Source organism: Bos grunniens, chromosome 16 (assembly GCF_055505025.1).
Source record: "Bos grunniens cultivar Pamir isolate PY7600 chromosome 16, Bosgru_T2T1.0, whole genome shotgun sequence".
In the NCBI taxonomy this organism is placed as follows: Eukaryota; Metazoa; Chordata; class Mammalia; order Artiodactyla; family Bovidae; genus Bos; species Bos grunniens.
This window is the reverse complement of record NC_141180.1, coordinates 13187188-13198720: the sequence shown is the minus strand read 5'-3', so window position 1 is coordinate 13198720 and position 11533 is coordinate 13187188. Positions and strand designations below refer to the sequence as shown.

Below are 11533 nucleotides of genomic sequence, written 5' to 3'. Positions count from 1 at the left end.
GTCCAGTGGCTAGAACTCTGTGCTTCCGCTGTAGGGGGCCTGGGGTTGATCCCTGGTCTGGGCACTAAGATCCTGCACGCCCAATGGAATAGCCAAGAGAAAAAAGAAAGGAAGAAAGAACGAAAGCAGATAAAGCCTTGAACCTGCATGAGGCAAGCAAACAGTTGAAAATGAGATGTCTGCCTATAAGCAAGACACTGGAAAGAGCACCGCCTTGATGAGAAAGGGAACAGAGCAGGAAAAACACAGACCCACATGGGAATTGTAAACTCGCCATGTGGAACACAGATGGTGCAGTAGTACCTCAGCTGAGAAACAGTACAAACTGGTTCCAGAACAGTAAAATAAGGAAAATGTTGCAACATTTCAAAAACTGGGGGTACCTTGGATTCCTTAGAAAACAATTGCTACTAAAGACAATTTCACTATAAAAGTAACAAACCACAAACCGGTGACTCAGGGATTCAAGATTCATCTATCTGGAAACACTACCATCGTAAGAGTCTTTGAACTGGATGGACAAAAACGGGAGTGGAGAAAGTATTTGTTGCGGTTGTTTAGCTGCTAAGTCATGTCCACCTCTTTTGCAACCCCAGGGACTACAGCCTGCCAAGCTCCTCTTCCCATGAGAATTTCCCAGGCAAGAATAATGGCGGGGGTTGCCATTTTCTTCTCCAGGGGATCTTCCCAACCCAGAGATCAAACCCGCAACTCCTGCATTGGCATGCGGATTTTTTAGCTCTGAACCATCATTAATAACTCTTAATTACCTTGGACTAGACTGACACGTAACTTTTACTTATATTCCACGGTAAGAATTCATCATTACTACACCACATGATACTTGTACCAATGCTTAGCAGTGTGCCCAGAAGAACGTAATGGTTTTGTAAACATACAGCAATGATCTCAGCAGTGGCCACAGGACTGGAAAAGGTCAGTTTTCATTACAATTCCAAAGAAAGGCAATGACAAAGAATGCTCTAACTACCGCACAATTGCAGTCATCTCACACGCTAGTAAGGGGCTTCCCTGGTGGCTCAGAGGTTAAAGCGTCTGCCCGCAATGCGGGAAACCTGGGTTCAATCTCCAGTATTCTTGCCCAGAGAATCCCATGGACGGAGGAGCCTGGTGGGCTACTAGTCCATGGGGTCGCAAAGAGTCAGACACGGCTGAGCGACTTCACTTCAGTTCTTCACACGCTAGTTAAGTAATGCTTAAAATTCTCCAAGCCAGGCTTCAGCGGAGAAGGCAATGGCACCCCACTCCAGTACTCTTGCCTGGAAAATCCCATGGATGGAGAAGTCTGGTGGGCTGCAGTCCATGGGGTCACTAAGAGTCGGACACGACTGAGCGACTTCTCTTTCACTTTTCACTTTCATGCATTGGAGAAGGAAATGGCAACCCACTCCAATGTTCTTGCCTGGAGAATCCCAGGGACCGCAGAGCCTGGTGGGCTGCCGTCTCTGGGGTCGCACAGAGTCGGAAATGACTGAGCGACTTAGCAGCAGCAGCAGCAGGCTTCAGCAATATGTGAACCGTGAACTTCCAGATGTTCAAGCTGGTTTTATTTTTTATTTTTTTTAATGTGTGTGTTTTTTTAAATATAAATTTATTTACTTTAATTGGAGGTTAATTACTTTACAATATTGTATTGGTTTTGATGGCAGAGGAACCAGAGATCAAATTGCCAACATCCACTGGATCATCAAAAAAGCAAGAGAGTTCCATAAAACCATCTATTTCTGCTTTATTGACTATGCCAAAGCCTTTGTGTGGATCACAATAAATTGGAAAATTCTGAAAGAGATGGGAATATCAGACCACCCGACCTGCCTCTTGAGAAACCTATATGCAGGTCAGGAAGCAACAGTTAGAACTGGACATGGAAAAACAGACTGGTTCCAAATAGGAAAAGGAGTTTGTCAAGGCTGTATATTGTCACCCTGCTTATTTAACTTCTATGCAGAGTACATCATGAGAAACGCTGGGCTGGAAGAAGCACACGCTGGAATCAAGATTGCTGGGAGAAATATCAATAACCTCATATATGCAGATGACACCACCCTTATGGCAGAAAGTGAAGAGGAACTAAAAAGCCTCTTGATGAAAGTGAAAGAGGAAAGTGAAAAAGTTGGCTTAAAGGTCAACATTCAGAAAACGAAGATCATGGCATCTGGTCCCATCACTTCATGGGAAATAGATGGGGAAACAGTGGAAACAGTGTCAGACTTTATTTTGGGGGGCTCCAAAAATCACTGCAGATGGTGATTGCAGCCATGAAATTAAAAGACGCTTACTCCTTGGAAGGAAAGTTACAACCAACCTAGATAGTATATTGAAAAGCAGAGATATTACTTTGTCAACAAAGGTCCGTCTAGTCAAGGCTATGGTTTTTCCAGTGGTCATGTATGGATATGAGAGTTGGACTCTGAAGAAAGCTAAGCACCAAAGAATTGATGCTTTTGAACTGTGGTGCTGGAGAAGACTCTTGCAAGTCCCTTGGACTGCAAGGAGATCCAACGAGTCCATCCTAAAGGAGACCAGTCCTGGGTGTTCATTGGAAGGACTGATGCTGAGGCTGAAACTCCAATACTTTGGCCACCTCATGCGAAGAGTTGACTCATTGGAAAAGACTCTGATGCTGGGAGGGATTGGGGGCAGGAGGAGAAGGGGACGACAGAGGATGAGATGGCTGAATGGCATCACTGACTCGATGGATATGAGTTTGAGTGAACTCTGGGAGTTGGTGATGGACAGGGAGGCCTGGCATGCTGTGGTTCAGGGGGTCACAAAGAGTCAGACAAGACTGAGCTACTGACCTGAACTGAACTGAGCAATTATCTTTGCCACATTGTCCTATCAAATAGAGCAGTAAGAGTTATTGATTCTGCCTTGGATATCAGTAACTGATCCATCTTCTTTTCCTTCTCAGTGTTTTCAGGCTTGTTTAGGCTGTCATCCCCTTCCACTTGGAATACTGCAATAACCTGACTTGTCCTAAGACCTGTTTCTCCCTATCACTGTTAGAATACTGTGGCTGTAAATAATACTAGCTCTAGGTAACTTTGGAAAAATTGGGAACTTATTATACAGGCTCTTCATTATCTTATGGACCCTGAAGCAATAATAAAGCTAGGTCCAGGAACGTTCTGGGAAAAGAAATTGAAAGGGTGTCAGTATTGCAACCAATAGTCAGGTATTCCCTGTCGATCTTTATTTTATTTGGCCTCTCTTTAAGAGAAAATTTTTTCTCCCAATTCACGGTGAGGTTTCCTATCTTTTTGGGGGGCCACACCACGAGGCATGTGGGATCCCTGTTTCCCGACCAGGGGTCAAACCCGTACCCTCTGAGTTGGAAACACAGACCCTTAACCACTGGACTAGCAGGGAAGTCTGTCTCAACATGGCAAAAAAATATTCAGTGTCTTTTCCATCCTCCCTTATGGCTCAGCTGGTAAAGAATCTGCCTGCAATGCGGGAGACCGGGGTTCTATCCCTGGGTTGGGGAGATCCCCCGGAGAAGGGAAAGGCTCCCCACTCCAGTATTCTGGCCTGGAGAATTCGGTGGACTGCGTAGTCCATGGGGTCACAAAGAGTCAGACATGACTGAGCGACTTTCACTTTCGCTTTTCCTTCAATATGCTACCATTCATAGACAGCTTTGGGGTGAAAGTATTTTTTTACATCTGTCTTCTGTCTACAAGGGCTAGGACCAATCAAACTCATCTACTTCTTTTTATCGTCCATGGATCTGACCCTCATGTTTTATACAATCCAGGCAGAGTGATTGTTCAATAAATATTCAACAAATCGGTGAATGACCAACAACATTATTCTATTTTATTCCACTCAACATATTGTTAGCCACCTGTAATCTATGAATTCTTGTTCTGATTCAGTCAAATTTTTCATCCCTCAAGAAAAATTTGTCATAATGACTAAGCCTCAAAAGAAGGACAATTGCTCCTTTATTTTCTTGATTTTATGATTCAGGACTTGTCTTATCTGGCTGTGGCATCATAAATCGTCTCCATCTCGTCCTGTGTTCAACTTCACAGACAGGTTCTGTGTATTTGTCTTTCTTGTAGATCTTTATTAACTTGGAGCTTACCAAATACTTTTGTTCCACACGCACAAATTTTGATTTTCAAAATTTTCTTGTAAAAAAAAGGTACAATATGAATAAAATTCAGCTTATAGATGATTGTATAGTGTCTTAGGAACTATTTTATTTACATTAATACCGTGCATTTGTTCTCTGTTTGTTTTGGTTTTACAAAACAGCCCCATAAATAACTAAGGATGGAACTTTTTCCCCAAAGCGTTTTCTCATTAGTGTTATCTCAAAGCTCAAATCTGATTTTGTTACCAAATCCCACATGATTTGGTTATCAGATCCCACAGGAGATGATTGTCTCATGTAGCATTCAGTGAAACAGTTCTCTTGGAAGTAAAAACAAATGTCGTCAAGAAGCAAATGGACTGCAGGCAAACCCCTGGCCATTGAAAACTGGCAACTGCTGCGGAGCTGAGGCCATTTTAAAGGACTCCCTGGGAAAAAGAAAAGTATCGCAGCATTTAAGGGCGAGGATTTGAGCTGAACTTTTCAGTGCCCTTGCTGATAAACCATCATTGTCTCATGAAAACCTTCTCATTAATGAGTCAATTCGGGAGTACTTGGAATTCAATATGAGTATATGAGTCTGTCCCTCAGGAGATTCTGGTCAACCTGTGGTTCATGGACAGTTTCTCATCTGTCAACTAAGTGATTTTTGAAGAATCAAAGGATAATACAATACCTCTTTTATATCGAATTTTAGCTCATTTCTTGCATGAAACTAAGGATAATATCCGAAATACACTTCTAAAAGGGTCTTCAGTTGCCAGATGCAAATCTTGGCAGACAATTTAGTGGAAGAAAGCAAACGGTCCCCCTACTAGGGACTGAACCCAAACCCTCACGGTGGAGGTGCAGAGTCCTGAGCAGTGGACTGCCAGGGAATTCCCAGAATGAATATAAATCTTGACCGTTGTGATAAACTTTTAAGAGACATAAAAAACAACAACAAAAGAAAAATGGATTGTAAATAAATCGTATGCCAGTTTTTATAAAAAGAAAAAAAATGGAGCATGGTTTACAGGCAACATCAGCTGGTGGTAACAGTTCTGAGGCTAAAACCAGACTGGTAAATTTATCTATAAAAATGGATATAATAATAGTACCTACTTCAGAGTTTCACAGTTTGTTAAAAGGATTAAAATAGGTAACAGATGAACAGTATTTGGCAAAGTGCTTAAGTTCACAGTACACACTTATCCCACTGGAAAAGCTGAATGGGGATTGGTATAGAGCCCAACTCTGGACCCATGCCACCAGAGTTCGAGTCCCAGCTCTACCTTTTACTGTCTATGCACCTTGGGCAACTTCCTTAAATTCTCTGTGCTTTAGTTTTCTCATCTATTAAAATTGGGACCACACTAGTATCTACCTCATAGAAGTGTTGTATAGAATAAATGAATTAATGCCTGTAAAATGCTCAGTAAAGTTATTATAACTGAAAATTGCTTCTTGTTTGGGGAGACGCTCAAGATAGTTTCCAGGGTTGAGTACACATTACAGTTAAGCTTGACCAGTTTTATTGCTGTTTTCTTTATTTAAATAAACTCCAATGTTTTCAAATAAATTTATCATTTTATTGTTGACATTTATTAAACTCCGATTAAGGTTATTGACCTTACTCTAAGCAAAAAGAAGCTACAGAAAGGAATCATCAATGACTAAACTAGCATTCCATATAGAGCTACTCACCTACTCAGTAGAAGTGGCTTTTGCTACTAGAAAACAATATTTTCCTATTCTTGAAACTAATATTTTGGGCTGGGGTATCAGACGGGTGCAGGTTGCTGCATCCCAGATTCACTCAAACCACTCCAGATCTGGTGCTTCTGTCCTTATATCACCTGCAGTGTGCTAGGTAGGTGGACAGATGTTTGTTGTCCTGGGGGATTAAATATAAATAGATAGGTGACAGATAGATAGATTTTCAGCTCTGCTACTTTATTTTAAATTTTTGGGTGTGCTGGTTCTTCACTGCTGCGTGCAGTCTTTCTCTAGTTGCGGTGAGTGGGGCCTACTCCCTTGTTGAGGTGCGTGAGTTTCTCATTGCAGTGGCTCCTCTTGTTGCAGAGCACCAGCTCTAGGTGAACAAGGCTTCAGTAGTTGCAGCTCAGGGGGTCTAGAGCCAGGCTCAGTAGTTGTGGCACATGGACTTAATTGCCACGCAGCACGTGCAGTCTTCCTGGACCAAGGATGGAAACTGTGTCTCCTGTATTGCCATGCAGATTCTTATCCACTGTACCACCAGAGAAGTCCTTCAGCTCTGTTACTGAACAAAGCTACTTATGCCAATTAAAGGCACGTCCCTCTTTCCTAAATAGTTTTCCAATTGAAAATACAAATGTAAAATTTTTATTTGAATCTATGCTACATTTATCTGGAGTACTGAATATTGTAGTACAGGTCCATTTACAAACAAGTGCTGCTTTGGGGGAAGTAATCCTTCCAGAGATTCAGGTTAATGTAAATTAAGTTTGCAGTTAGGTAACTCATTTTTGAGATAAGGTCTTTCCTTCTATTGTTCTTCCTCTCTTTTCCCCTTTCTCTTTCCCTCTTTCCTTCCTTCAATCTCCACTCAAGTCACACTAAGCTCTTTCCTCTTCCTGGAGCACACTACACATGCCCACTTAGTTATCTATTTGGTTAACTCCCTTGCAACTAAGACCTGACACATCTAAAGAAATAAACAAAATAAATAAGTGTTTTTCAAAATGTATTATTTTCTTTTCTATCTTAGCATAATCAAAAATAAGGCAGAGACTAGGCAATAAAATTCCCTTTAATGAAAAAGGCGTCCATGCAAACAAATGCAGTTCCTGACTTGGAAAGGTAGTGGGAAGTTGGTTGTTTCTTGCTGCTTATGTAAGACTTAAAATTCAGCATTCAAAAAACTGAGATCATGGCATCTGGTTTTGTCACTTCCTGGCAAATAGATGGGGAAAAACTGGAAGCAGTGATAGATTTTATTTTCTTGGGCTCCAAAATCACTGTGGAATGTGACTACAGCCATGAAATTAAAAGACACTTGTTTCTTAGAAGGAAGGCTATGACAAAGCTAGGCAGCATATTAAAAAGCAGAGGCACCGCTTTGCTGACAAAGGTCTGTGTGGTTAAAGCTATGGTTTTTCCTGTTGTCATGTATGGATGTGAGGGTTGGGCCATAAAGAAGGCTAAACACTGAAGAATTGATACTTTTGAACTGTGGTGCTGGATAAAAGCCTCTTGAGAGTCCCCTGGACTGCAAGGAGATCAAACCAGTCAGTCCCAAAGGAAATCGGTCTTGAATATTTATTGGAAGGAATGAAGCTGAAGCTGAAGTTCCAATACTGTGGCCACCTGATGTGAAGAGCCGACTCGCTGGAAAAGCCCCCAGTGCTGGGAATAATTGAAGGCAGGAGGAAGAGTTGGACATGACTCAGCAACAGAACAACAACAACAAAAGGCTGATTGCAGCCAGACTCTGACCTGAAGGACTGTATCTTTTTCTGTCTTGCTCTCTGGGCTCTGTAGGCAAGCCATCTATCCTGAGGGATCTTAAGAACCACATACAATAACGAAAAACAGTCAGGACTTTCTGTACAGAGCAAGTACTGTGAGATCTTGCACTCTGAAGCTTGAAAGGAATCTTAGAGTAATTTAGTAAAAGTCTCCATTTTTCAGATAAGGAAACTGAGATCCAGAGAAGGTAATGAGTTGCCCTCGGCCACATGGAAAGTATGTGGGCTGACATGAACCTAGAGGCCGGTTTTCTTCTCTGGAAGTTAGTCTTCTCCTCGTTTGCCATTTTCGGTTTACTCATCTTCTGTAAGGATCTATTGGCTAGTTTCATAATTGTGGAAGACTGAGCTCTGAGATCAGCAATCATCCTTGTATCTGTTGGAAATTCAGATCTTTAGCCAGGCTGGCATAGTGGAAACTATGGATTCTAGAGTGAAATTCTAGTCCTGCTGCTTGCTAGCTGTGTGAGTTAGGGTAAATAACTTTATCTCTTTAGGTTCAGTTTCATCATATATAAAATATAAGCATCAGAGTTATTGTTTCCACCAATCCTGAATATTCAGTGTGATTTGGTTCCTTCCCTTGCTTTGTTCCCTCCATGAAGTTCCAAGTCTTTTGTCACAACTTCTTGAAACAAAACAAGTTAATGTTATGAATATACTACTTTAAATGGCTGCCCTTGGGTATAAATCTAAGGGGAACTATACTTATAAATAATCATTTAATAATTAATGCACATTTTCCTTTTAGACAAGCAGAAAGAAAACACCCCTGCTATTTTTTGCTTGAGTTTGTAGTATTAGTGACCCCAAGTCTAGTTATAAAAAGCAACTGGAATGGTTTAATTATTCAGGTATAAATGCAAGACATTATCTGCTGCTGCTGCTGCTGCTAAGTCGATTCAGTCGTGTCCGACTCTGTGCAACCCCATAGATGGCAGCCCACCAGGCTCCCCCGTCCCTGGGATTCTCCAGCAAGAACACTGGAATGGGTTGCCATTTCCTTCTCCAATGCATGAGAGTTAAAAGTGAAAGTGAAGTCACTCAGTCATGTCCAACTCTTAGCGACCCCATGGACTGTAGCCTTACCAGGCTCCTCCGTCCATGGGATTTTCCAGGCAAGAGTACTGGAGTGGGGTGCCATTGCCTTCTCCAAGACATAGTCTAGATTTTTCTAATTCCTTTAATAGGCTCCTATGTTTTAGGAAATTGTGTTATTTTTCTCAGGAAAAATGCCAACATTAAGCAAGTTGAAACTTTAGGCAAATCTTGTTTTATAACACTTCCCTTTATTGCATTTTTTTAAAAATAAATCAAAGATTTCTAGCAACCCAGAGTTCAGGATGTCTATCAGTACCATTTTTCCCACAACATTTATTCATTTCATGTCTCTGTCATATTTTGGTAATTTTCAAACTATTTCAAACTTTTAAATTATTGCTATATTTGTTATGGTGATCTGTGGTTAGTGATTTTTGATGTTAATGTCATCAAAGGGACATCACATACTACACCCAATTAGTATTGGGTGCTCCACCCAATTAACTATTTCCCCATCTCTCTCCCTCTCCTCAGGCCTCCCTATTCTCTGAGACACAACAATATTGAAATTAGGCCAGTTAATAACCCTATGATAGCGTCTAGGTGTTTATGTGAAGGCAGGAGTCATATGTCTTCCACTTTAAATCAAAAGCTAGAAATACAATTAAGCTTAGTGAAGAAGCTGTATCAAAAGCCTAGCTGGCTGAAAGCCAGGCCTCTTGGGCCAAACAGGCAGCCAAGTTTTAAATGCAAAGGAAAAGTTCTTTAAAAGATATTGAAAGTGCTACTCTAGTGAACTCATGGATGATAAGAAAATGAAATCATTTTACTGCTGATATGGAGAAAGTTTCAGTGGTCTGGATGGAAGATCAAACCAGTCACAGCATTCCCTTAAGACAAAGCTTAATTCCAAGCAAGGCCCTAAATTTCTTCAATTTTGCAAAGACAGAGAGAGGTGAGAAAGCTGCAGAAGGAGTTTGAAGGTGGCAGAGACTGGTTTATGAGGTTTCAAGGAAGAAGCCAATTCCATGACATAAAAGTTCGAGGTGAAGCAGCAACCTATTGCAGAAGCTGCAACAAGTTATCCAGAAGATCTGACATCCTTAATGAAGAGGGTACACTGAACAGATTTTTCAACGTAGGTAGAACAGCTTTTCTTGGAAGAACATGTCTAGGATTTTCATAGCTAGAGAGAAGAAGTCAGTGCTTGGCTTCAAAAAGTTTCAAAAACTAGGCTGACTTTTGTTTGGGGTGAACGCACCTGGTGACCTGAAGTTGAAGCCAATCCTCATTTACCATTCTGAAAATCCTAGGGCCCTTAAGAATTATGTTATATCTATCCTGCCTGTGCTCTATAAATGTACAACAAAGCCTGGATGGCAGCATGCATGCTTACAACATGACTTACTATTTTAAGCCCACTGCTGAGACCTACTACTCAGAAAACAAGAGGTTCTTATCAAAATACTTCTCATTGACAAGGCACCTGATCACCCAAGAACTCTGACAGAGATGTACAATGAGATTAACGTTGTTTTCATGTCTGCTGACACAAAGTCCATTCTGTAACCCAAGACCAAGGAGTTATTTCAGGTCTTTTAATTAAAGAAACACACTTTATTAGGCTATGGCTGCCATAGATGGTGATTTCTCTGATGGATCTGGGCAAGTTCAGTGGAAAACCTTCTGGAAAGGAGCCACCACTTTAGATGCCATGTAGATCACTTGTGATTCATGGGAAAAGGTCACAATATCAACATTGACAAACGTTTCTAAGAAGCTGATTCCAACCCTCTTGGATTGGGTTCCAGATTTGAAGGGTTTAAGATTTCGGTGGAGGAAGTAACTGTAAATGTGGTAGAAATAACAGGAGAGTTAGACTTAGAGGTACAGCCTAAAGATGTGACTGAATTGCTGCAATCTCATGATAAAATTTGAATGGATGAGAAGCTGCTCCTTATGGATGAGCAAAGAAAGCAGTTTCTGGAGGTAGAATTTACTCCTGGCAGAGGTGCTATGAAGATTTTTGAAATGACAATGAAAGATTTAGAATATCACATACACTTAAAGCAGAAGCAGTAGTTTGAGAGGCTTGACTCCTATTTTGAAAGAAGTTCTACTGTGGGTAAAATGATCTCAAACAGCATTGCGTGCTATAGAGGAATTGCTCATGAAAGAAAGAGTCAATCAGTGTGGCAAACTTCATTGTTGTCTAATTTTAAGGAACTGTAACAGCCACCCCAACCTTTAGCAAACACCACCTTGATCAGTCAGCAGCTGTGAACATTAAGGCAACACCTTCCACCAGGCAAAAGATTATGACTTGCTCAAAGCTCAGATGATGGTTAGCTTTTTTTTTTATAACAGAATATTTTTTAATTAGGTATGTACATTGGTTTTTAGATTTAATGCTATTGCATACTTGATAGACTACAATGCAGTTAAACATAAACTTTGACATGCACGGGGAAGCCGAAGAGTTCCTATGATTCACTTCATTGCAATAACCACTTCAGGGCGGTGGTCTGACACTGACCCCACAATATCCCCAAGGGATGCCTGAAGGTCTTGCGTGCCTCTTTGATTGTAAACATTGGGTGCTGATTTATTGTTTCTTGATTTGCAAGGAATGTACAGAATGCAATCCTTACATGTTTCCACTCAGTTTCTGTTTCTTAAAAGATACTGTCACTTATGTCTTAAGGCTTTCCTGTCTGGCTCCATCAGCTCGCCTTTATGTTTTCATCTTCTTTCTTCCCCTTTGCCAAGGAACAGGTTAACTTTTCTTTTAATCGAAGCAAAAATAAAATTAAGCCTTCTCTTTTCTTTCACACACCATTCATACATCATCTTTTTCATGTCCTTCCCTTGTTTT

General features: G+C 40.9%; 1 pseudogene; it reads left to right on the top strand.

The window, feature by feature from the left end:
- Nucleotides 1-275: 275 nt before the first annotated feature.
- LOC147356186 (centrosomal protein 20 pseudogene) lies at nucleotides 276-4915 on the top strand (annotated as a pseudogene).
- The last annotated feature ends 6618 nt before the right edge of the window (nucleotides 4916-11533 follow it).